General features: G+C 38.6%; 2 long non-coding RNA genes and 1 pseudogene across 4 annotated transcripts in view; 1 reads left to right on the forward strand and 2 right to left on the reverse strand.

Moving 5' to 3' along the window:
• LOC143650049 (uncharacterized) overlaps window positions 1-27,901 on the forward strand; it is a 69,537-nt gene that overhangs the window by 6,660 nt on the left and 34,976 nt on the right. The gene's annotated exons all lie outside the window — the stretch shown is intronic.
• LOC143649466 (uncharacterized) overlaps window positions 1-27,901 on the reverse strand; it is a 45,096-nt gene that overhangs the window by 1,005 nt on the left and 16,190 nt on the right. Inside the window, exon 3 of one of the 2 annotated variants that reach the window (XR_013159011.1) lies at window positions 4,054-4,153. The exons of the other annotated variant lie outside the window; for it this stretch is intronic. This is a non-coding gene — a long non-coding RNA (uncharacterized LOC143649466). Of the gene's footprint in view, window positions 1-4,053; window positions 4,154-27,901 lie in introns of those variants that run through there. 2 annotated transcript variants of the gene reach the window in all.
• On the reverse strand, window positions 130-1,975 carry LOC143649465 (elongation factor 1-alpha 1-like; annotated as a pseudogene).

Below are 27,901 nucleotides of genomic sequence, written 5' to 3' on the forward strand. Positions count from 1 at the left end.
TTTTTTGTTGCAACCAACAAACCACTGTATTTTAGTAAACGCTTAAAACAGCTTGTCATGTCATGATCCCTCCCTCTTAGTGGTGAAAAAAAACCCTTAATTTTTGTCCTAACAAAACTTTACCCTGAACTATCAAATTTCAGCAGCTGGAACACCAGAAATAGGTTGAGAGTCTGTTACCTAAGCAATTCAAGGCTGACCTTTCAAAAGAAGACACAGGTTTCTCATTAAACTTTATTTTAATGGGTCTCAAAATTCTGTGACAGGTTTTTGGTCATTATTTCAATTCAAAAAGTACTGATTTTAAAACTAATAACTTAAAACTGCCACATGAAAACAAATGGTCCACAAAACATTCCTTTCCTTCTGAAGGTTTTACAATGCATTGTTATCATTAACCAGTCTTTTACTATTAAACTTAAATGGCCAATTGAGACAAAGAGTTCTGAAACCGTTCTTCCACCACTGATTAAAACTGGGGTGGCAGGTGTTATGGGTAATCTTCATTTAGCTTTCTGAGCTTTCTGGGCCGATTTGGTGACCTTGCCAGCTCCAGTAGCCTTCTTGTCCATGGCCTTGATGACACCCACAGCAACTGCTGTCTCATATTACGAACAGCAAAATGACCTGTTGAAATAAAGTTCGTTATTATTGTGAGAAACAGTTCAAAGCAGATTTTCATCTTTAATACAATTTTTCATTAGTTTCTAAAACCATCCTTACCCAGAGGTGGACAGTCAGAGAAACTCTCAACTCACACGGGCTTGCCAGGAACCATATCAATGATGGCAGCATCACCAGACTTGAGGAATTTGGGGCTGTCTTTCAACTTCTTGCCAGAAAGGCGATCAATCTCCTTCAGCTCGGCAGACTTGCAAGCAATGTGAGCTATGTGACAATCCAGCACAGGGGCATAGCCAGCACTGATTTGGCCTGGACGTTTCAGGATAATCACCTGAGCAGTGAAGCCAGCTGCTTCCATTAGTGGGTCATTTTTGCTGTCACCAGCCACACAGCCACAATGAACATCTTTTACAGACATGTTCTTGACATTGAAGAAGCCCACATTGTCCCCAGGAAGAGCTTCACTCAAAGCTTCATGGTGCATTTCAACAGACTGAACTTCAGTTGTAACGTTTTCTGGAGCAAAGGTGACCACCATGCCCAGGGTGAGAACACCAGTCTGCACTCGACCCACAGGCATAGTACCAGTACCACCAATTTTATAGACATCCTGAAGGGGCAGATGTAAGGGCTTGTCAGTTGGACGAGTAGGTGGCAGGATGCAATCCAGAGCTTCAAGCAGTGTGTTTCCACTGGCATTGACATCCTTCGAGTGACTTTCCATCCCTTGAACCAAGGCATATTAGCACTTGGCTCCAGCATGTTGTCACCATTCCAACCAGAAATTGGCACAAATGCTATTGTGTCAGGGTTGTAGCCAGTTTTCTTAATGTAGGTGCTGACTTCCTTACGATTTCCTCATATCTCTTCTAACTATAAGGTGGTTTGGTGGAATCCATTTTGTTAACTCCAACTATTAGTTGTTTCACACCGAGTGTGTAAGCCAAAAGGGCATGCTCTCGGGTCTGCCTATTCTTGGATATACCAGCTTCAAATTCACCAACACCAGCAGCAACAATCAGCACAGTCAGCCTGAGATGTGCCTGTCATTATGTTTTTAATAAAGTCTCTGCATCCTGGGGCATCAGTGATGGCCACATAGTACTTGCTGGTCTCAAATTTCCACAGGGAGCTATCGATGGTGATACCACGCTCACGTTCAGCTTTTAGTTTATCCAAGATCCAGGCATACTTGAAGGACCCCTTTCCCATCTCAGCAGCCTCCTTCTCAAAATTTTCAATGGTTCTTTTGTCGATTCCATTTGTAGATCAGATGGCCAGTCATGGGGGACTTGCCGGAATCTATGTATCTGATAACAACAATGTTGATATGAGTCTTTTCCTTTCCCATTTTGGCTTAAGATTTAGTGATGGTTTTCATGATACCTGTGTTTTGGTGGCAAACCTGTTGCAAAAAAGCTTTGGTGACTTTCTATATACACATTCACATATATATTTATTCTTCCATGCCATCCAAATTTCTTGAGAACTTATATAATGTAAAATATATATTTGACACAAACGAGGAGTGATATTTATTAACAATTAATGTTTATAAAAAATTCTCTTTAGCTAAGTATTATGTTTCATTCGCTTTAGAGATAAAGTTTTTAAAGAAAAAAAAAAGAGTCTATTAGGTCAGCAGTTCTGAATCCTGACCATAATCTAGAATTATCCATAGTCCTTTTAATAAGTGCCAATAGCAAGTCCCACTTAAGGGATTCTGGTTTAATGATGAACCTAAAACTGTCACTACTATTTAACTATTTTCAAGACACTTAACAAGAGATGCTATCAGAAAAAGTTCTGCTTCTGTAACTTGTACTCCTTGAGAAGATGTCAGGTCTGGAAAAAGAACTTTAGGGATTGAGTAACCACTCATTAACTAATCAATCTGTGTGTGGAAAAAATGGTGAAACAGCTACACCCTGAATTAGGGCTGGTAGGGACACTTGTACATCTCTCAGCTCTAAAAGCTGGCTTGGTTCCGATATTTCCCCTAACTACCCTGTAGCCCATGGGAGGTAATTAGCTAATGACAGTAAAGGGCTTTTAAACTTGAAACATTGTATAAATGAGAGACACAGGAAACACACAGAGGATTTCCACTGACTGCCAATATTTTTCATTCAAAAATGAAGCATCTTTTGGCCAATTTCTCTTTTGCAACTGAAATCTTCTTAATGTTTAATGCAAGGGAAACAAAACAAATTCTTAAACACCTTTCCTACAAAGCAAAAACTAGGACGTTTGCCCTCTTCAGCTTAGAAATGAGGTTCCCACTGAACAAAACACCACTTTGTAATCTAGTTTGTGTGAATTAAGTTTAGGCAGCTGGTTGGTTTGCTTAAATAATTGAAGGCTGGTACATATAATTCTGATTAATCCAATCCTTGTACTTGTTTTTAAAGAAGCACATCCTTGTAAGGAAGTGAATTCTCCTAAAAGAAAGGCTACTGAATTTTTTTAACAGACCCTTGCAAAAAGCACACTCTTTGCTCTGTCCCATGACAACTTTGTCTTGAATGAGGCAAGTAGTCTACAAGAATCACAGAAGAGAGCCATAGTTGTTGAGTCTGAAGAGGCACCCAGAGATCATCTCACTCTAATTACCAGACCTCAGACTTATCAGATGAGGATGAGAAAAGTTCTAGTGAAGTGAAGGTATTCGTCCATGGTCACTCAGCTAATCAGTGGAAGCAGTAAATCAGGTAGGTAAACCCAAAGAGCTTTTGTTAACACACACTTGAGTCCTGAACAGCTGTTGACCTCTTGCTTCTCTGCTATCCCCTCCCCTCCTACCACATCCTTTTCATGAACTCTAAAAAGAGGTATCAAGTGAGGTGGGGTGGGGGTGGGGGGTGAGGAGAACCGCAGCTGGGAAGTGGTTGGCCTTGGCTTTTTCTAGGAATCCACTTGTTCTGACTGAGGTCACTGAACAAAACTTATTGACTCTGGGAACTTAACTTTCCCCCTGCACTTACCCCAAACCTGCTTAGAAGAAAACAGAACACATGGTCTGATTTTAGTTATTTTGGCAAAACCGTTGCCCTAGCCCTGGTAATTGATATCCCTTATGGAAGGTACACCATTCTTCCCTATATGAGTTACTAAGGGAAGAAAGGTCATAATTTGATGTTCAGTTCCTTAATTAATAAGAGATGAAAGACTTTTTATACATTTTAATTTCTTTATCTTTTTTTTTTTTTTTGCTTCCAGAGGTTACAGGGGAAAAAAGAAAAATGTTAAGTTTTAAAACTTAACCAAGGAATAGGCTCCTCTAAGTCCTACAGTTGCTTTCTGTAACTCTACTCCAGTTTTTACCCCAGGACAACTATTAGAGTAACCTCTGGAGGATATAACTGGAGAAACCAATAAGAAAGCCATCTTCAGCAGTCAAGAAACTGGTACTAATGGGCTATAACCACCCTCCCGAATTCCATGTTGAAAATACAGCCCTTCTAGGAGCCAATCTATGGCGCACTGAGAACTCGCCTCTGCATGCTTCCATTGATGCCCGTTAATTTACCTGAAAATGAAGAACAATTGTGACTTGGCAAAATTTCTTATTTATGAGGGACAGCCCTTGTGTCTCTTAGCCACTTCTCTCCATCCTTCCAGAATCTTGTTTCTTGAGCTTTATCTTACCAGAGAGAAGATTCAATACCAGGATCTTCTAAATTTTACTTCAAGAAAATTGGCAAATGTGCACTTAAAAATGAAGTCCCTATGTTGTGAAAATTCTTCTTGAGGATGAAATAAAATGCTCAAAACCTCAAAACAGTTTACCCTCAAAATCAATGAATACCAAAATAAGAATGAAGAGATACCATATAAAAATTATCTAAAAATAATAATAAATGGCTGAGATGTAATCGTTGGTTATTATAAGCTATCACTAACATGAAACAGAGTTTAAAATATTGGGGATAAAAAATATTGGGGAACAAGTTGGGAAATCTGAATATGGATTGGGTATTAGATTATCTTAGTGTGCAACAATTTAGTTATATTGCTAGGTAAATTGTATCATTGACATATAATACATTTCTCTCACTGCACCAAAGGGAAATTATAAAATGGGTGTGTAATCCCAAGGAACACAGCTCAGTATAGTATTATTCTCATTGTGTGGGTGGTAGTTAAAGCATATAGGGACACATACAGTTGGTGTTTGGATCTTATCTCTGACACAAGCTGAGGGACCTGGACAAATTTTACTCTAAGACAGTTTCTTTATCTGTAAAGTCGAAATGACAATGGTGCCCACTTCACATGGTCATTGCTGTGAGAATTAAACAAAATAATCCATTCAGCCCAGTACCTGACACATAGTAAGCACTCAATAATACATCATTACGACCCTAGACAAACTTCTTCCCCCACTCCCTAGGAGTGTCAGCATGTTTTGTAAGGGACCTTGCACATGTGTGTGTGCATTTTGTACACATGCATGCACATGTGGGTATGGTCTTTCTGAAAGAACTGTGTTTTCATTCTTGACAGACTTTCATAGACTGCTCATTTAGGGAAAAAAATTGACAAAAATGGTTGACAGAGATCTAATATATTCCTTTTCCCCTACATTACCCAGTTGTCATATTAAAAAAAAAAAAAAAGATGTAAGGTGGTGTGTTAGTTAGATTCAGTTGTCAACTTGGCCAGGTGAGCATACCTAGTTCTGTTGCTGCGGACATGAGCCAATGGTAAGTGAACCTCATCTGTTGCTAATTACATCTGCAGTCAGCTAGGAGGCGTGTCTGCTGCAATGAATGATGTTTGACTTAATTGGCTGGTGCTTAAATGAGAGAGCACAACAAGTAGCACATCCAAGCAGCTCGGCATTCCTCATGTCAGCACTTGCAGCTCAGCCCAGGCCTTTGGAGATGCAGAAAGAATTCACCCAGGGGAAAGTTGTTGGAACCCAGGGGCCTGGAGAGAAGACCAGCAGAGACCATCCTGTGCCTTCCACGTAAGAAAGAACCTCAGTGGAAAGTTAGCTGCCTTTCCTCTGAAGAACCAACAAAATAAATCCCCTTTTATTAAAAGCCAATCTTTTTGTTAATTCTTTTTTTAATTAATAAAAAAAAAAAATGGAAAAAAAAAAAAAAAAAAAGCCAATCTGTCTCTGGTGTGTTGCATTCCGGCAGCTAGCAAACTAGAACAGGTGGCATTTAAATTTGAGTCACTACCTGAGGCCACATAAATACAGCAAATTCTGTTATTGAAGCCTATGATGGGCATTTTGATAATCTAATAATCTAATTAACATACAGTTGACAATTTTCAAATAATTTTAAAAAGTATTATATGTACTCAACAAAAAAATAGGCTGGCCACTAAGTTGGGTTTTTTGTGGGGTTTTTTTTTTATCTTTCAAAAACATGGACTTTATTACAATAAAAAAGTTTGCTATTTGAAAAAGACCATTAAGAAAATAAAAAGGCAAACCATAGATTGGGAGAAAATTTTTGCAAAACATATATCTGACAAAGGACTTGTAGCTAAAATATATAGAGAATGCTTACAACTCAGTACTAAGAAGACAACAACCAGTTTTGTTTTTTATGACAATGGGCAAAATATTTGAACAGACAAATCAGAAAATAAGAGACACAAATGATCAAAAGCTTGTGAAAAGATGCTCAACAGCATTACTCATTACGGAAATGCAAATTAAAGCCATAATGATATATTACTACATAGTCCTTAGAATGGCTAGTCTTACAATGCCAAATATTGGGAAGATTATAGAATAACTGGAACTCCAATACACTGCTGGTAGGAATGTAAAATGGTACTAGTTTGGTAGTTTCTTTTAAAGTTCATAACCAAGAGAATTGAAAACATATAGCCACACAAAGACCTCTATACAAATGTGTATAGCAACTTGATTCATAATGGTCCAAAACTGGAAACAATCCATATATCCATTAACAGGTGAATGGATAAACAAATTATGGAACGTTCATACGATGGAATATTACTCAGAAATAAAAAGGGACAAACTAGTGATAAGGGCCACTACATGGATGAATCTCAAAAAATGCCAAATGAAAGAAACCAGACTCAAAAAGTGTATCTACTGTGTGGTTCCATTTATGTGAAACTTTAGAAAGTGTACTATTAATCAATAGTGTCAGAAAGGGTAATAGTTTTCTGGGGAAGCTGACTGTAAAGGGGTATAAAGAAACTTTTTGAGGTGATGGTAATGTTCTATAGCTTAATTGTGGTAATTCAGAATTACCTTAATTCAGAATTAAGAATACAGGAAAGGAAGACATTATCTTTATGTTAGAACTTCACCTACTCTTTAAGAGCAAAGCAAAAAAGTTTTATGACGTCCAGAACCTAGGTTTTCTGTAGCACATAATCTAACTCAATCTGTCTGGATAGATCATTTAAACAATCCAAACACAGGGAGCCCAGATTAAGAATGAGAGTCTTTAATCCTGCATAGATTAATGTAATGCCTGGATACATCCCAGAGTATATTAAGCAGATAATCAAAATGTATTGGCAAAGTCTCTTGAGGGATAGGGGAGAAAAATGGAACTATTAAACTTTACCAACGGGGAAACCCAGGATATTGTGCCAAACATTAGGGATACCCAAATCAATGGGCCAACCCCTTGATCTTGAGGCTTGCTCTTGTGAAATTTATATATGTAGTGGAGAAGTTTAGCCTACCTATAGGTATGCCTTAGAGTCACCTCTGAAGGAGCTCAGATGTGTCCTTTCTTTCTCTAAGCCCAACTCTGCAAATGAAACCATTGCCCTTCCCGCTATGTGGGACATGACATCCAAGGATGAAAGTCTCCCTAGTGGCATGGGAGATGACCCCCAGGGATGACTCTGGCCCTGGCCCCATGGGATCAACAATGCCATCCTGAACAAAAGGGGAAAAAAATGTAACAAATGGCTGAGAGAGTTCAAATAAAGTTAAGAGGCTTCACTGGAGATCACTCTTATGCATGCTTCAGTTAGACATTGCTACTTATCATAACTTGCCAAACCCTAACTAAAACCATTCCTGCCAATCCTAAAGAATACCTAGGGCATTATATAAGATACTACAATGGTTCCACACATTAGGGTAACTTTCCAAAACCTACAATCTCAAGGTGGGTCCCTGGACCAGATATGTCCTGAAATGCCGAGGGACCAGCCCTTCCAGAACATCAACTAGTTCTGTCCCCCTATCCCATATTATCAACAGCCCCTTCCAACATGAAAAAGTTAGAATAGCCATAGCCCAAATACCCCTAAAGAATGGGAGAAAGAGCAAAGGTGATGGTGGAGTTATACTGAGAAGGCCAGGTTTAACAAATGAGTATGAGTGCTGAATCATTATAATGATATTTCTTTTAGCCTCCAGTATCTTAGAGCAGCTAGAAATAAAAACCTAAAATTGTGGAATTGTAATCCATACCAAACTCTGAAATCAGTTCTGCAACTAATTGTTGCAACATACTTTGAAATTTATTGCGTTTATGTGTATATGCTATTTATTTATTTATTATTATTATTTTTTAACATGGGCAGGCACCGGGAATCGAACCCAGGTCCTCTGGTATGGCAGGCAAGCGTCCTTGCCTGCTGAGCCACCGTGGCCTGCCCTATATGCTATTTAAAGAGAATGTGTATAACAGAGAAGATAGGATTAATAAATGTGTGACTGTTGAATCTCTATATTGATATTTCTGTTGGTCTCCAGTGTCTTGGAGCAACTATAAGAAAATATGAAAAATTATGGAGCTGTAACCCATACCAAACTTTTAAATCTGTCCTATAACTACTTGTTAAAATGTACTTGGGAATTTATTGGTTTTTTTTGTATATATGTTATATTTTACAAACAAAAAGCATTAAAAAAAACACACACACAGGGAAAAGACTCAGAACTGTACAACTTTTACTGGGTGCAGCTTATTCTTATAAGCTATATTTCAGCAAAGTGAAAATTTTTTTACAAAATAACAGTCTTTATTCTAAAATGAAAAGATTCTAAGACTCTAAATTTAGGGTTGGCATACTGGCCTGCAAGCCAATCCAGCCACTGTTTAGCTGTGTACTACCCACAAGCTAAGAATGTTGTTGTTTTTTATTTTGATTGACATAAAACTCACATAATGTAAAACTGACAACTTTAAAGTGAGCAATTCAAAAAAAAAGAGAAAAATAATAAAGTGAACAATTCAGTGGCATTTAATATATTCATAATGTTGTGCAACCATCACTTCCATCTACTTCCATCACATTTTCATCAGCCCAAAAGAAAACCCCCATATCCATTAAGCAGTCATCCCCTCTGGTCCCTTAGCCCCAGACCCTGGGTCACCAATCTGCTTTATGTCTGAATGGATTTGTATATTCCATATATTTCACATAAATGGAACAACACGATATGTGACTTTTGTGTCTGGCATCTTCCATTTAGCATCATGTTTTCAAGGTTTATCCAGACTGTAGCATGTATATATGCTCTATTCCTTTTTAGGGCTGAATAGTATTCCATTGCAGATAGATCACTTTTTTGCATGTGTGTGTGTGTGTCCATTCAGCAGTTGATGGCACCTGGGTTGTTTCCACCTTTTGGATATTGTAAGTAGTTCTGCTTTGGATTTGTGCCCAATCATTTGTTTGAACATCTGTTTCCAATTCTTCTGTGTACATACCTAAAAATAAAATTGCTGTGTGTTTCAGCAGTGCTATACTGAACTTTTTGAGGAACTATGACACTGTTTTCTGGTTTCTGTAAATGGCTGGAGAAGTACCTACAGAGGATCCTAGATTTTAACCTTTAGCTTATAGAGCCTGAGATATTTGTTATCTTGACATCTACAGCAAAATTTGCCAGTTTCTGTCTAAAAATAAATTTCTTACTGTTCTTTTTAACTGTGTAATGCTTTACAGTTACATAGGACTTTAGTATATATTATCTCACTCTGATTTCAACATCTTTTCATAAGTACATTATAGGGCACGAAAGGCACAAGCTAGGACCCTCATCTTCTAGGTGGCCAGAGACCCACAAAGGTGCTCAGAGCCTCACCAGTTCCCACAACTGCTAAGAGCTGGAGGCAGTACTCAACCTCTACCATCCTTCTCAAAATCCAACTTTCTTTTACTCTCCCTCCTGCTAATCCAATCCCTTCAATCAAATGTACCAACAAGTAGACTAAGAAATTGTGTTATTGGAACATTCCATTAAAAAGGGACTTGAAGAGTGGCGTGGACTTGTATCAGTGCCAAGAAGAGGGAAGCCCAAGTCTAGTTCTTGGAAATTATCTGAGCACTGAAGGGAGCTGTAAAGTCGAACTATTTGGCCCACCCATGCCCAACAAAGATCTATCCAGCAGGGCGGGGGACAAGATGTTCTTTGGCAGAATGGATTTGAAAATATGGCCCATCTATATGTTGCTTACAAGAGACTCATCTTAGACCCAATGCTACAAATAGATTGAAAGTGAAAGTGAAAATGGAAAAAGATGTTCCATACAAGCTGTAACAGAAAGAAAGCAGGGGTAGCTATACTAATATCAGACAAAATAGACTTTAAATGCAAAAATATCATAAGAAGCAAGGAAGGACACTACATATTAATAAAAGGAACAATTCACCAAGAAGAAACAAAATTATAAATATTTACGCTTCCAATCAAAGAGCTCCAAAGTGCATAAGGCAAACATTGGCAAAACTGAAGGGAGCAATAGACTTTCTACAGTTGTAGAGAGCCGCTTTCCGGGTTTGGCCTAGTGGACACGCTGCAGCCTGCTCTAGAGTTCCCCCCGCCCATCGAGTGAGCCAAGATGGCGCTCACATCCTGCTTCCGCAAATGACGCACACGCCCACCAACCCTATCTTCCAATCACCTCTGTATACGTGGCACTAACCTATTGGGTTTGGGCACAGTATATAAGAGGTTACCCGGACGGGGTGGGTGGAGACGACCCGCAGGGAGCCGTACCTGACGGCCGCATAGAGGTCGCTCCCCCGCGGGGTATCCTGTCCCGCGCGGAACCTGTAACAGAGAATGCAAGCTTAACTCCAGTAAAGGTCTGTGCTTACAACTGCTACGTGTCTTGGATCTGTGTTTCTCACCAGCGCGGATTTGTCTGCGTCTCTCTGTCTCTCCTCATTGTCTCACCCGCCGGCCGGGGGCTTGACGCTGAGCGAGAAGTCGCGGACATACAGTAATAGTGGGAGACTTCAATACACCACTTTTCTCTATAGAAAGAATTACCAAACAGAAGATCACTAAAGAAATAGAATACATAAACAATGTGATAAATGAATTAGACCTAAAAGACATGTATAGATCTTACACCCCAAAACACCAGAATACATATTCTTCTCTAGAAATCATAGAACATTCTCCAGGATAGCCCATATGCTAGGACACAAAAACAGGTGTTAACAAATTTTTAAAGATTGAAATTATTCAAAGCACTCTTTCAGACCATAACAGAATGAAGCTAGAAATCAATAACCACCAAAGAAACCAAACTTTCACAAATATATGGATATTAAATAACACACTCATATAATCATGAGTCAAAGAAGAAATTGCAAGAAAAATCAATAAATATCTGGAGATGAAAGAAAATGAGAATAAAACATTTCAGAACTTATGGGATATGGCAAAGGTAGTGCTAGGAAGGAAGCTTATTGCCCTAAATGCCTATATTAAAAAAGGAGAGGGGTGGTGCGATGGTGGCTCAGTGGCAGATTCTTGCCTGCCATGCCGGAGACCCAGGTTTGTTTCCCGGTGCTTGCCCATGTTAAAAAGAAAATTTAGGAAAAGGAGGAGAATAAACAAAATCAAGGACTTAACTGCTTGCCTGGAGGAACTGGAGAAATAACAGCAAACTGACCCCAGGGCCAGTAGAAGAAGAGAAATAACAAAAACTAAAGCAGAAATAAGTAAATGGGAGAACAACAACAAAATAAAAATAGAAAGAATCAATACAACCAAAAGTTGGTTCTTTGAGAAAATCAATAAAATTGATGGACCCCTGGCTAGGCTGACAAAGAAAAAAGAGAGAGGATACAAATAAACAAAATCAGGAATGAGAGGGAGGTTGTTACTATGGATCCTGAATAAATAAATAAAATAAAATAAACACAAGAGGATACTATGAACAACCATACGCCAATGAACTAGACAACAGATGAAATGGACAAATTCCTAGAAACACATGAACAACCTACACTGACTAAAGAAAAAATAGAAGATCTCAACAAACCAATTACAAGTAAAAAGATTTAATCAGTCATCAAAAAACTTCCTACAAAGAAAAGCTTAAGGCCAGATGGCTTCACAGGAGAATTTTATCAAACATTACAAAAAGAGCTAACACCAATCCTGCTCAAACTCTTCCAAAAAAAAAAAAGAGGAAAAGGGAACATTACCTAACTCATTTTATGAAGCTAACATCAGTCTAATACCAAAACTGAGTAAAGATACTACAAGAAAAGAAAGCTACAGGCCAATCACCCTAGTGAACAGAGATGCAAAAATTCTCAAAAGAATACTTGCAAATCTAATCCAATGACACAGTGAAATAATTATACACCACAGAACGATGGTGCTATACTTACAAATGAAGGCTGTGCTGCTACAAAAAGGAACAATGTCGTGAGGCATGCAAAGATGTGAATGAACACGTGGGACATTTGGTAAGACAAAATAAGCCAGAAACAAAAAAACAACAATGGTATGGTCACCTTTAGAAAATGCTTAGAAGAAAACAGGGGCCTAGATTGTAAGCTTTTAGAGCAGACACATTAAGTCCGGAGTGGTGATTATTATTTCTGGATTTTGAGAGGCTGTTTTATATATATAACCTGCTATTTAGAGATAAGAACAAAGCCGAACAGGTTGGGGTTAAAGTATATCAGAACATAGGGGTAAGGAAGACAGTGTCTGTATTTTAAAACCACACATACTCAGTGGAAGAAAGGTTTATTTGACCTGGAACTGAAATTTTCTGTAGTGTATAATTAATTCAATCTGTCTGTATAGCTCATTTGAACAACTGAAACACAGGGAGCACAGAATGAGAAAGAAGTCCTTTAATCCTGTATCGATTATTGTAATGCCTGGAAACAAACTTGAGTATATTAAGCAGATAATCAAAAAGTATTGGCCAAGACCCTTGAGGGAGGGGAGAAAGACTATGGAACTTAAACCTTACCATCAGGGAATCCCCTGACATTGTGTCAAACTTTAGGACACCCAAATCAATAGGCCATGCCCTTGATCATGAGGCTTACTCTTGTGACACTTATATAGGTAGCATAGAAGCTTAGACTACCTATAGGCATGTCTAAGAGTTACTTCAGGAGGACTTCTGTTGTTGCTCAGATGTGGCCTCAGTCTCTCTAAGCCCAATGCTGCAAGTGAAATCCTTGCCCTCCCTTCTACGTGGGACATGCCATCCAGGTATGAAAGTCTCCCTGGTGACGTGGGAGATTACTCCCAGAAATGAATCTAGGCCTGGCACCGTGGGATCAGTAATTACATCCTGACCAAATGGGGGAAAGCAGTGTGACTGATAAAGTGTCAGTGGCAGAGAGAGTTCAAATAGAGTTGAGAAGCTACTCTAGAGGTTGCTCTTACACAAGCTTCAGGTAGACCTTGCTACCTATCATAACCTCCAACCCCAACCGGGACCATTCCAGTCAATCCTAAAGAACACCTAGGGCAATATATAAGATTCCACAAGGGTTCCAGGCACTAGAGTAACTTTCCAGAAACCTACAACTTCCAGATGGGTTGCTGGTCCAGGTAAGTCCTGAAACCTAGCCTACCCTCTCCAGCACATCAGATAGTTCCATCTTCCTACCCCATATTAGTGACAGACCCTTCCAAAATCAAACATTTAGAGTTGCCATAGCCCAAACAACCCAATGAGAGGTATGAAAAGATCAAAGGTGATGGTGGAATTATACATAGAAGACAGGACTTAACAAATGAATATGAATACTGAATCATTAAATTGATATCTCTTTTAGTCTCCAATATTTTAGAGCAGCTAGAAGTAAAAACCTAAAATTGTGACATTGTAACACATGTTAAACTCTGAAATATGTTCTATAATTAATTGCGATGCCGTGCTGGAAATATATAGCTTTTTTGTATATATGTTGTTGTTCACAAAAAAAAAGAAGGAAAAAAAGTTGATTATGATGACAAAAAAGTATTTAAGCCCTCTAGTCTCCTATATTGTGAAGCAGCTAGAAGGAATAATATGAGAGGATCGTATGGTAGCCCATGACAAACTCTGGGATCTATTCTATAACTACTTTTTGAAGAGTGTTTTGAAAACTATTGCTTTTTAATTTCTTTGCTACAAAGTAGTATATGTTATACTATGCAATAAAAAAAGTTTTAAAAAACCCAAACAATAGTATATATTGTATTATAGATAAAGATATGGAGAGCAAAAGTATAAAAACATCCATCAGAATGATACATATCAACGTGGTTACCTCTGGAAGGCACAAAATGGGAAGGCATGAAATAGGAAGGGTGGGAGGTTCTGTGAAGCAAATATAACAGTATGTTATCATATTTTTATACTTATTGGTATGTACACAGGTGTCTGTTATATTATTTTCTTTTCCTGTTATATGTTTTGAAGTGTTCATTCTTAATAATCAATAAAAACACAACACCGGGGGAGATAAAAAAGGATTATACACCACAAGAACAAGTGGGATTTATACCAGGGAATGCAAGGGGGTTCAACACAAGAAAATCAATCAATATAATACAACACATTAGCAAATTGAAAGAGAAAAATCACATGGTCATCTTGATTGATGCTGAAAAAGTATTTGACAAAATTCAGCATCCTTTTCTGGTAAAGATACTTTAAAAGGTAGGACTCTAAAGAAACTTCCTCAATATGATAAAAGACAAATATGAAAAACCCACCAGCAGCATCATTGCTAATGGTGAGAGACAGAAAGCATTCCCCCAAAGATTGGGAACAAGAAACGGATGCCTACTGTCACTGCTATTATTCATCATTGGAGTAGAAGTTCTAGCTAGAGCAATAGGGTAAAAGAAAGAAAGAGAGGGAGGGAGGGAGGGAGTAAGGAAGGAAGGAAGGAAGGAAGGAAGGAAGGAAGGAAGGAATGAAGGAACGAAGGAACGAAGGAACGAAGGAAGGAACAAAGGGAGGAACGAAGGGAGGAACGAAGGAAGGAAGGAAGAAAAGGCATCCAAATCAGAAACAAAAAAGTAAAACTTTCATTTGCAGATGACATGATCCTATACTTGGAAAATCCTGAGAAATCTACCTCAAAGCTACTTGAGCTAAACAAACTCAGCAAAGTGGTGGAATACAAGATTAATGTGCAAAAATCAGTAGTTTCTACACACAAGCAATGACCTAACTGAGGAGACAATTAAGAAAAAATTCCATGCATAATAACAACTAAAAGAATCAAATATTTAAGAGTAAACTTAACCAAAGATATAAAGGACTTGTACACAGAAAACTACAGAACACTGCTAAAAGAAATCAAAGATCTTAATAGGTGGAAAGACATTCCATGCTCATGGAAAGGAAGGTTAAATGTCATTAAGATGTTAATTCTACACAAATTGATCCACACATTCAATGAAATACCAATCAAAATGCCAACAACCTACTTTGCAGAGAGCTAGTTGTCAAATTTATTTGGAAGGAAAAGAGAACCTGAATAGTCAAAAATATTCTAAAAAAGAAGAATGAAGTGGGACGACTAACATTTCCCGATTTTAAAGTGTATTACAAAGCACAGTGACCAAAACAGCATGATACAGACACAAAGACAGACATATTGATAAATAGAATTGAATTGAGAGTGCAGAAATAGACCATCAAATCTATGGTCGATTGATCTTTGACAAGGCCCCGAAATCCACTGAATTGAGAACATCAATCAGTTCCATGCCCCTATTCGATATTATAGACACCATTTTTAACATGAAAAAGATAGAATGGGCATAACCCTAATCTCCCTAAGGATTGGTAGAGGGATGAAAGAAGAAGAAGGAGTTATAACAGAGGAGTTAGTATTTAACAAATGAATATGACTACTGAATCATTGTATTGATATTTCTTGATATTCTCCAACGTCTTGGAGCAGCTAGAAAGAAAAACCTGAAATTGTATAACTGAAATCCGTACCAAACTTTGAAATCTGTTCTAAAACTAGTTGTTACAATATACTATAAAATTTATTGCTCTTTGTATATATATTTCACAATTAAAAATGTTAAGAATAAATGATAAAAAAACTTAAAGTCAAAACTAAGCTAAGATGCCATTGCAGAATTGATTTTAATAGCAAAGAATAGGAAGCAACCTAAATATTCATGAACAGACGTTTACTTAAATCAGTCTAGACTAGAGAATGCTATGTAGCAAATGAAAAGGTTGAGGTAGCTCGATGTGTTTTATATGGATGTTTATGATATATTAAGTGAAAAAAGTTATTCAACAATATGTATGACACGATCTCATGTGCATGAATGTTATATATATATATATATATATATATATATAATGTATATATTTATATGCATGAAAATTTTGTAAGAATCTACACTAATCTGTTAAGTGATTAACTGCAGAGTAACTATGAAGTGAAATTTACAAAGGGATTTTTCACTTTCCGTTTTACATTGTTGAAGCTTTACAATAAGTTAGTTTTATATGTATATTCAGCAGAAACAATAGTTACACTTCCATTTGGGGAAAGGAAAAGGCAACTGAGCTTGGCCTGGCGCCTTCCAGGCATCATTATGAACAATACGTTTTCCTCTCCAAATGGAGAAATTCTGATTAGTAGGGATTCCTAGTTAATTGGATACCAATATATTGGAAAGGAAAACATCCTACTTGTTCTTGGTTCTTCCACCAGAAGTCGAGAGAAAGCATGTCATTGAAATATGGAAGGGAAAATATGATGACACCCTCCCACCCCCAAACTTGGCAAATGAAGAGTTCTCTGGATCTGATCACTCTTTTCCTATCTCTTCAAAAGAATCAGTCAATGACGTTTAATCTGGGCAAGAAATTCTGCCCCTATCACCCTTTATGATGACACAATCTGAGGGCAAAAGTGAGAAAGATCAAGGCACTGCAGTCCAGTTTTCTCCAAAGAACCCTAGAATCTTCTCCAGAAATGAGAATCTTGACCATCTTAAATGCTCAGACAAAACACCCAAGGTTCCCCTTACATAACAGATGATGTCAGAGCAATCCCAAGGAACACAGCTCCCAATAGTATTGTTCTGGAGAAAGCTTTTGGAAATCCTGTTATTGTCATGTATTTTCTCAAGTCTGCAATTAAATATTCTCTTTCTGCCTCCTGTAGTTCCCCTAGTCTAGACGTTATAATTATCATGACAATTTCTCCAATGTCCTAATTAACAGAGAGGAAAAAGAAAGCCCTGGAATAAGAAAGCCAGGACCCCAGGACTTAGATTTAGCAGTCATATCTGCCAATGCCAATGAAGAAATCAGCCAAATATAGAGGAGAATGATTCATCTACTTCTTCATTTCCCTATCTCCCCTTGCTTACCCTTCCTGTATTCCTCTCAAGGGAATATACCAAAAGTTTGCTTCTACTTTTCCTGCTTTCCTATTTAATCTTCCTATCCCTCATGATCCTGCATGGGCCTGTCTCAGTCATCAGAATCAGGTAGAGTCTGTGTAGGTCCAGACATTCCAGTTTGCAGAGTTTTGCGAATCTCCTTCAACGAATAAATTACGAATTCCTGCAGTATACTTCAGTGCCCTTTTACGTGTCAACCTAAATGTAAGCAACCTGAGCCTATTCAAACAGGGCCCAGTTTCCTGATTTGGAACAGGGGGCCTGTAAAAGAAGTATCTCTCCAGTCACACTTCCTTTTTCCCCTTGTGCAATTGGGACCTGGTGAGTTTAACAGTAAATCTACTGTACTTATTCCAGTGTCACACCCTCATTTCTCTACCTCCACGGTGAGTCGGGGAATTCCAGGGGTGCCCAGATGCAGTTTTACCCAAGGTCAAGACCACTTTTCATACAAAGGGCTTGATATTTACTGGCAGCTGCAGGATGGTAATTTATGAGCCAAAATTCCCCAGCAGTTCAATTACGGACTGACCTACCCCGCCCTTTTGGGGAACTCAAATAAAATATCTTGTTACATCTGCTGATTTACTGTCCTCTCTCTCTCTTTTCAATTCTCGTTTTAAAAATTTCCTATCTGTTTTTCTTCTTTTTTTTTTTTTTAAAGAAGTTTGGCGAAATTAGCAGAGAAAAAATGGGGAGTTGGTGGAGGGGAGGAGAGGATCTGAACAGGTAGAAGATTCTTCTACTCTTGTGTCACTCATTATGCACACACACACACACAACACAGCACCCAGCGCTTTGTGAGATTCTGAGGACCAGGAATCCCTACTAGGGACCCTGGACAACCCTTAACTTGGGGTAGCAGGAGATTGTTCCCTGTCACAGATCGAGATGAATGTCCAATCGTTCTGAGAAGCCAAATTAGTTAAAGTAGCTTCAGAGGTTATCCCATTCTGACAATAATATCATTAGTATAACATTTAACAATTTAGAAAACTTTTCACATGTATATTATCCTGCTTGAGCCTTACCACCATGCTGTGAAATAGGTTTCATTATTATCTCTTATTTACCGATAAGGAAACATGAGAGCTAACTGATCAAGCAAATTAAGCTCGTGATGGCATTAGGACTTGGCCTAGATGCAAGGCCCAGGGACTCCAACAGTTGCCTCCAGTATAAACTGCCCTGCCTATAACTCCCGGGATCAGCGAAGTCACATTAGACCGATGTCTGTGCATCACTGACCACTAAATGCACCAGAGGTGGGCCCCTGGCCTGAGAGCAGCCTGCCCATCAGCTAGCTAATGGCTCATGAAGGCACTTTGGACAAAGAGCTCTAATCAAAAGGGCAGTGTCAATGAACAAAGTCATTAGGACTAGCTCTCTCTAGCATTTGAATTGAGGAATTGGCTTGTTGGTAAAAAGAGGAAAGCAGTACAGATGTATTACAGATAAAGTGCAGAGAGGTCATAAGAAGGAGACGGTGCTGACTAGGAAGCAGACAGAGAGACTAGAGCTGCTTCAATCTCCCAACAATTTACTGGTTCTAGTTTGTGCTTCTCTGATAAACCCTCTCTTTCCTAGATGGCCTCGGTGTTTCTCTGCTCCGGGAAACTTTCCATTCTTTATCTGGCAATGATCTTTATCTCTGTCAGGACCCAAGAGGAAGATATGTACAGCAATGGGGGTTTCCAAATCCCACTGCTGTTCTCCTTGCCTCCAGCCCACAAAAAAAGGACCTGACCAAGCCCATAAACTCAGTTCATTGTAGGCTCCCCAATTCAACTGGTCAAGTAGGCCACACACAGATTGTGCTTGCTGAATACAGGCAGCCAGTCTGGCTCTGTGAAGATAGACTTCAGAATCAGATAAAGTAATCCAGGATAAGATAAGCACGAAGATTTTTTTGTTTTGTTTTGCTTTTTTGCATGGGCAGGCATTGAGAATCGAACGGGGGTCTCCAGCATGGCAGGCCAGAACTCTGCCTGCTGAGCCACCCCGGTCTTCAAAGCATGAAGTTTTGATTGACAAACTCTGACATTGTGTTCCAAGAGGAAAAGCTTTTTACATGTAAAAGGGCATATTTTTCCAGTAAGAAAACACTTCCAAAATTGTACTGCAGAGCAATGTACTTGCCTTAACACAATCTGTCTTGCAAATAACAGTTCTGCAACACCTCTCTGTGATTAAAAGATGTAATATTTGAGAGAAGGGAGATATCTGGAGGACTTTTCTATCTCAAGGAAAGACTGTCCACAGGAGGATATCTTTTTGCATTCTTCTATTTCTTACAAAAGAAAGTATAACCTGGCACAACACCTGAAACTGGCTTTTGTACTTTTTTTGGGGGGGAGGGGGCAGTTATATTTTCATTTTAATAATGTGGAAATATGTAGGCAGGAATTTTTTTTTTTAATTCACTTGGAGAAGTAAATAAAATACAATTTACATACTTTTAATTATAAATTGAACAGACAGTCTTTTGTGTCTGGTTTCTTTCATTTTTTCCCACTTGAGTGTCTCCTAATTTAGGATCTGAGTTTTACGCTATTGTGTGAATGCTAGAGTGTGCCAGGTGGATGGTTTCAGATCTCACAGGTTTCTATAAGGTTTTTTGTTTGCTTTTAACCTTTGAAGTAGTTCGCCAATAACTTATTTATATTTGTAGTGTTAATTGGTGGAACACATGAATCTATACAACCCCTTTCAATCATGTTCACCTTCAATATGATCATATTACTTATGGACCCTCTAGTGAATCACCTTCACTTCTATCTATTCCCTTACAATTAAGTAATATCATTAGCAAACTGTTCATCCATCTTAAGCTTCTCTGTATCTCTTGGTTCCCTATGTTATTTATTATAAGCCTCTGATTTTACCTTTACTATGATCATAAAAGTGGGATCAAACAGTTTCTATCCTTTTGTGTTTGGCTCATTTCACTCAGCATTATGTCCTCAAGACTCATCCATCTTGTCAAGTGGTTTAGGACGTCATAGCTAAATGTTCCCAGAAACCTTGAAGTTACCCTCTCTGAACATCTTGATTGTAATGGTTTGTTTGATATCTTCTTTCCCACTAGACATGGAATTTCTATCAGAGTACGGTGCATATTTTTTATGTTCATTGATGTATTACGAGCACCTAGCACAATGTCTGGTATACAATAAGTATTCAGAAAAGGCTTTTTTGAAAGATATTAAACTGTTTGGCTCTTCTAGTAATAAGTTATGCCCCTTCATAAATTATCCCAAGCATAATGACATAGTTTTACTTATGTGATTATTTGTTTAAAATCTGTTTTCCCCACTAAATTATCAGCTTTCTGAAGGCAGGAACTATATAAGTTTGATTCACTGATGTATCTCCAGCATGCATCATAGTGCCTGGTGTATAGATTTGGGTATAGATGTTCAAAAATTATGTGTTGATATTCAGAGGACTTCCAGGAAGATGGCTGAGTATAGTAGGTCAAGTTCAGCCTTGCTCCATGGAGAAATTGGAGAAGGGTCGGGAGGGCGACTGAGATGGTGATTCAAGAGTGTAAATGACCTGGGAGAGCCTTCTGCACCAAATAGGATTGCCCTGGTTGAAGAGGCTAAGGAATGAGAAGCAGAAAGCTGGACCCTGGCGCGGAAACACAGAGCCCTTGGGAGTGCATGAATGGGGAGACAGGGACTAGGAAGTAAGTCAGACCATGTTCCTTGACCATGCCACCCTCACCAGTACACCCCTGTGACCCGTGACTCACCCCACAGTCCATGCACCCGAATCCTGTCACCCACTCCCATTCACAGCGTTCTAAGAGCCCATGCTCCCCCAGCCCCCAGCGCGTGTACCCACCCCCACCCCACCCCCATCCCACCCCAAGTGCAGCCGAAACCACCTCTCCCGCACCCCTCCTGAGCACTACCTCCCCCTCCCTGTCCCCTGCCGGCTGATGCCAGCACTTAAAGGCTATGGGTACTGACCTCGATACCCAGGATATCCCCAACCCCCGCCCATAGTGTGGCACACCCTTGCCCCCCCACCAGCTCTGCACATCAGTTTACGGCACTCCTAGACCTGCCCATGCGCACAGGCCCCCAATCACATCATTCAGCTCTGGGAGTGTCCGTTTATGGCAGTCCTAGACCTGTGCATGCACACGGCCCTCAGTCACATTTCCCAGCTCTGAGAAGGTATTGACCTGTGCAGCCGGGTTACATCTGCCCCCAACAAGTAAAGGCATAACACCGGACTGCTGCCACAGCTCTATGCATGTGCTCAAGGCGCCGTGCCCTAGATCAGTGCACACAGGGTTATGCTCCCCAGCCTGGTGCACCCACACAGTTACATCCTTCCTAGACACTGGGCATCCACCTTCACAAGCACCTCTATAACATCCCCAACCTGTGCCTATACCTGCCCTGAAACGAATCCCCGCACAATTGTGCCCTGCCTCATGCCCTGCCCCCTGCTGCACATCCATTCCACAAACACAAGTCCTTAGACTACTGAAAGAAATCAACTCCCAAAGTAAATCAATCAAGAAATTTACATGCGACACAGATGATCATTAAGCATATCACAATGCAGACAGATGCAGCCCTGCTTAACAACCAAAATAAAACGCCAGAAGAGACACAGTTATATGTTCATATAACTCTACTTAATAAAATAAGTGAGATGGCAAATGATATAAAGGAGATCAAGAACATAGTAGAAGAACATAAAGAGGAATTTGAAAAAATACATAGAAAAACAGTGGCTATCACAAAGATTAAAGACTCTGTTGACAAATAAAAACCATACTAGAGGCACACAACACCAGAGTTGAAGAGACAGAAGAAAGAATAAGTGATATAGAGGACAGGATAACTGACTTCAAATACTCAAAACAGCAAATAAGTGTTTGCAAAAAAGATGGAAATTTTAAAATGGAATCTCAGGGAAATGATAGTCAAAACAAAGCACGCAAATGTAAGAATCTTTGGTGTCCCAGAAGGAGAAGAGAGGAGCAAAGGGCTAGGAAGAATAGTTGAGGATACAATGGGGGAAAACTTCCCAACCCTTATAAAGTGCATAAATATGCAACTCAAAGAAGGCCAAAGAACTCCAAACAGAATAAATATAACTAGGCCTTCCCCAAGACACATACTAATCAGTCTATCAAATGTTGAAAAGAAGCAGAAAATTCTGAAAGTGGCAAGAGAAACACAGTCTACTACATACAAAGGAAACTACATAAGACTGAGTTCAGGCTACTCAACTGCACCATAGAGGGGAAAAGGCAGTGGTATGATTTATTTAAGATCCTGAAAGAGAAAGACTTCCAGCCAAGAATTCCTGTACCCAGCCAAACTGTCCTTCAAAACTGAGGGAGAGATTGAAGTTTTCACAGACAAACAAGTCCTGAAAGAATTTGTCAACAAGAGACCAGCCCAATAAGAAATACTAAAGAGGGTTCTGCTGGCTGAAAAAAAAAAAAAAAGATGGCAGGAGAGGGATGTCTGGAGGAGGGGACAGAAATGAAGAGTATCAGTAAGGGTAATTTAAAGGATAAAAAGAGAAGGAGGGAAAAGAATATATAGTTCTGACAAATAAAATAAAAAAGATAAGATGGTGGATTTAAGAAACACCTTTTCAGCAATAACTTTGAATGTTAATGGATTAAATTTACCAATTAAAAGATACAGATTGACAGAACTCATTAAGACATATAATTCAGCTATATGCTGCTTACAAGAGACTCATCTTAGACACAAAGATACAAATAGATTGAAAGTGAAAGGATGGAAAAAGATTTTCCACACAAGTTGTAACCAAAGAAAGCAGGAGTAGCCGTACTAATATCAGATAAAATAGACTTTAGGGCGGGCCGCGGTGGCTCAGCGGGCAAAGTGCTTGCCTGCTATGCCGGAGGACCTCGGTTCGATTCCCGGCCCCAGCCCATGTAACAAAAACGGAGAAACAGAATACAATAAAACAAGAAAATGTTTAAAAATGTTTCCCTTTCTTCCTTCCTTCCTTCCTTCTATCCTTCCTTCCTTCTCTCTGTCTTTCCTTTAAAAAAAAAAAAAAATAGACTTTAAAAGTAAAGACATCATAATAGACAAAGAAGGACACTATATGCTAACTAAAGGGCCAATTCACCAAGAAGATATAGCAATCATAAATGGTTATGTTCCCAGTCAAGGAGCTCCAAAGTACATGAGACAGACATTGGCAAAACTGAAGGGCATTTTATAGATATAGTTTATAGATGTTTCAACAATAATAGTAGGAGACTTCAATAAATCACTCTCCTCCATGGATAGAACAACCAGACAGAAGTCAACAAGGAGATACAAAAGTTAAATAACCTGATAAATGAACTAGACCTAACAGATATTTATAGGTCATTGTACCCCAAAACACAAGGATATACCTTCTTCTCTAGTGCTCATGGGACATTCTCCAGGATAGATGGAGAATGCTGGCACACAAAACAGCCCTTTATAAATTTAAAAACATTGAAATTATTCAAAGCACTTTCTCTGATCAAAATGTGATGAAGCTGGATATCATTAACCACGAAAGAATAAGAACATTCACAAATATATGGAGATTAAATAAAACACTCTTAAACAATCAGTGAGGCAAAGAAGAAATTGCTGGAGAAATCAGTAGCTATCTGGAGACAAATGAAAATGAGAATACAAGTTATCAAAACATGGGATGTGGCAAAGTTGTGCTGAGAGTGAAATTTATTGCCCTAAATGCCTATATTAAAAAACAAGAAAGAGCAAAAATTGGGGACTTAGTAGCACACCTGGAGGAACTTGAGAAAGAAGAGGAAACTAACCCCTAAGCAAACAGAAGAAGAGAAATAACAAAGATTCAAGTAGAGATAAATGAATGGGAGAACAAAAGAATAATAGAATCAATAATACCAAAAGTTGGTTCTTTGAGAAAATCAATAAAATTGATGGGCCACTAGTGAGACTGACAAAAAAAAGAGAGAGAGAGAGAGAGAGAGAGAGAGAGAAAGGATGCAAATAAACAAAATCAGAAATAAGAAGGGTTGTGTAACCACAGATGCTGAAGAAATAAAAGAAATCATAAGAAGATACTAAGAACAACTATATGCCAACAAACTAGACAACTTAGACAAAATGGACAAATTCCTGAAAACATACAAACAAGCTGCACTTGCTCAGATAGAAACAGAAGATCTCACAAGTAAAGAGATTTAATCAGTCATCAAAAATCTTCCTACAAAGAAAAGCCCAGGGTCAGATGGCTTCACAGGGGAATTTTATCAAATATTCCTAAAAGAACTAACACCAATCCTGTTCAAACTTTTCCAAAAAAATTGAGGAAAAAGGAAGTCTACATAATTCATTTTATGAAGCTAATATCATTTTAATACCTGTGGTAGTTAGATTCAGGTATCAACTTGGCCAGGTGAAGGTGTCTAGTACTATTGCTGTGGACATGAGCCAATGGCATGTGAACCTCATCTGTTACTGATTATATCTGCAGTCGGCTAGGATGCATGCCTGCTGCAATGAATGATGTTTGATTTAATTGGCTGGTGCTTAAATGACAGAGCTCAACGTAGCACAGCCCAAGCAGCTCAGCATACCTCATCTCAGCACTCGCAGCTCAGCCCAGGCCTTTGGAGAGGCAGAAAGGAATCACCCCAGGGAAAGTTGTTAGAACCCAAAGACCTGGAGAGAAAGCCAGCAGAGATCACCCTGTATCTTCCCGCATAAGAAAGAACCTCAGTTGAAACTTAACTGCCTTTCCTCTGAAGAACTATACATTTTTAATTAAGTAAATTCCTTTTTATTAAAAGCCAATCCATCTCTGGTGTGTTGCATTCCAGCAGCTAGCAAACGAGAACATTACCAAAGCCAGGTAAAGCTGCTATAAGAAAGGAAAACTACAGGCCAATCTCCCTAATGAACAGAGATGCAAAAATTCTCAACAAAATATTAGCAAACTGAACCCAACAACCCATTAAAAGAATGATACACCACAACCAAGTGGGGTTTATGCCAGGAGTGCAAGGATGGTTTAACACAAGGAAATCGATTAACACAGCACATTAACAAATAGAAAGGGAAAAAATCACATGATCATTTCAATTAATGCTGAAAAAGCATTTGACAAAATTCAGCATCCTTTTCTGATAAAAATGCTCCAAAAGATAGGAATCAAAGGTAACTACCTCAATATGGTTAAGGGAATATATAAAAAACCGATAGCCAGCATTGTACTCAATGGAGAGAGAATGAAAGCTTTCCCCCTAAAATCAGGAATGAGACAAGGATGCCCACTGTCACCACTGTTTTTCAACATTGTGCTAGAAGTTCTAGCTAGAGCAATTAGGCAGGACAAAGAAAGAAAAGACATCCAAATTGGAAAGAAAGAAGTAAAACTCTCATTATTTGCAGATGACATGACACTATACTTGGAAGATCCTGAGAAATCTACAACAAAGTTACTTGCACTAATAAACAAATTCAGCAAAGTGGTGGGATATAAATGTAATGTGCAAAAATCAGTAACATTTCTATATACAAGCAATCACCTAGCTGAGGAGTCAGTTAAGGGAAAAAATCCATTCAAAATAGCAAATAAAAGAATCAAGTACATAGGAATGAACTTAACTAGGGACGTAAAGGACTTGTGCACAGAAAGCTACAAAACATTGCTAAAAGAAATCAAAGGAGATCTAAATAAGTGGAAAGACATTCCCTGACCATGGACAGGAAGGCTAAATATAGTTAAGATGTCAATTCTCCCAAATTGATTTACAGATTCATCACAGTACCAATCAAAATTCCAACAACCTACCTTGAAAACTTGGAAAAACTAAGTACCAAATTCATTTGGAAAGGAAAGAGACCCCAACTAGCTAAAAGCATCCTAAAAAAAGAACAACAAAGTAAGAGAATTAACACTCCCTGACTTTAAGAATGAAGTGTGAGGATTAATACTCCTATTATAAAGCCATAGGGGTCAAAACAGCATGGTACTGGCACAAAGACAGAAGCATTGACCAATGGAATCAAATCAAGAGTACAGAAATAGACCACCAAATCTATGGTCAACTGATTTTTGAAAAGGCCCCCAAATCCTCTGAACTGGGACAAAATAATCTTTTCATAATTTGTCATGGGAGAACTGGGTATCAAAAGCCAAAAGAAAGAGGACTCCTCTTACACCCTACACAAAAATGAACTTAAAGTGGATCAAATACCTAAACATAAGAACTAGCACCAAAAAGCTTCTACAAGAAAGTGTAGGGAAACATGTTCAAAACCTAGTAATAGGAAGCAGCTTCGTAAACTTTACCCAAAGCACAAGCAACAAAAGAAAAAATAGATAAATAGGAACTCCTCAAAATAAAATGTTTCTGTACTCAAAAGACTTTGTCAAAAAGGTGAAGAGGCAGCCAACTCAATGACAGAAAACATTTGGAAATCATGTATCAGACAAAGGTTTGATTTCCTGTATATACAAAGAAATCATACAACTCAACAACACAAGAACAAACAACCCAATTATAAAACGGGCTAAACACATGTATAGGCATTTTTCTGAAGAGCTAATACAGATGGCTCAAAAGCATATGAAGAGATGTTCATTTTCATTCGCTATAAGGGAAATGCAGAGAAAGACTACAATGAGATAGCACCTTACACCTATCAGAATAGCTGCTATTAAACAAACAGGAAACTATAAACGTTGGAGAGGATGTGGAGAAATTGGGACACTTATGCACTGCTGGTGGGAATGTATAATTGTGCAGTCACTATGGAAGACTGTTTGGTGGTTCTTTGGGAAACTAAATATCAAGTTACCCTATGATCCAGCAATAGCACTACTTGGTATATACCCAAAAGAGCTGAAAGCAATGACACAAAAAGACATTTGCACACCAGTGTTCACAGCAGCATTATTCACAATCGCCAAAAGATGGAAACAAACCAAATGCCCATCAATAGGTGAGTGGATCAACAAAATGTCGTAGATACATATGATGGGATATTATGCAGCAGTAAGATGAAATGACGTTTGAAGCACATGATGAGATGGATGAGCCTTGAGGACATAATGCTAAGTGAAATAAGCCAGACACAAAACAATACATACTGTATGATTCCACATTTATGACCAGCATAAAGGTATAATCAGAGGCTTATAATACAGAATATAGGCGACTTAGAGATACATAGAAGCTAGAGATAGGTGAACAGTTAGCTAATGAGGTTAATTCCAATGTGAGGGAATATATAGAAATGAAGGTGATTCTCTAGTGGCCCTAGAAGTAATATTACCATATTGAAGATGCACAAGATTGAAAAGAGTTGTATAGACCTACATGTCCCACTGAGTAACACTAGAAATATGAATTGGTTCTTGCAAGAATTACTTCAAAGATATGATTCATGTACAAAGAGTACTTAAGTCCAGGGTACAGGGGAAAACTGCTGTCACATGCAATGGGCTATTTTCGAAAGGAAAACATCAGCCCTACCACAGCAACAGCAGAGGTAAATAATGGAGGGAGGGACAAGAGTTAAGAGGAGGTTTAGATTTCCTATTTAGCAAGTGTGTGTTTGTGGGTTTTCTTGCTCTTTGGAACAATGAAGTTATCTAAAATTGAGAATGATG

Source organism: Tamandua tetradactyla, chromosome 11 (genome assembly GCF_023851605.1).
Source record: "Tamandua tetradactyla isolate mTamTet1 chromosome 11, mTamTet1.pri, whole genome shotgun sequence".
Lineage (NCBI taxonomy): Eukaryota > Metazoa > Chordata > Mammalia > Pilosa > Myrmecophagidae > Tamandua > Tamandua tetradactyla.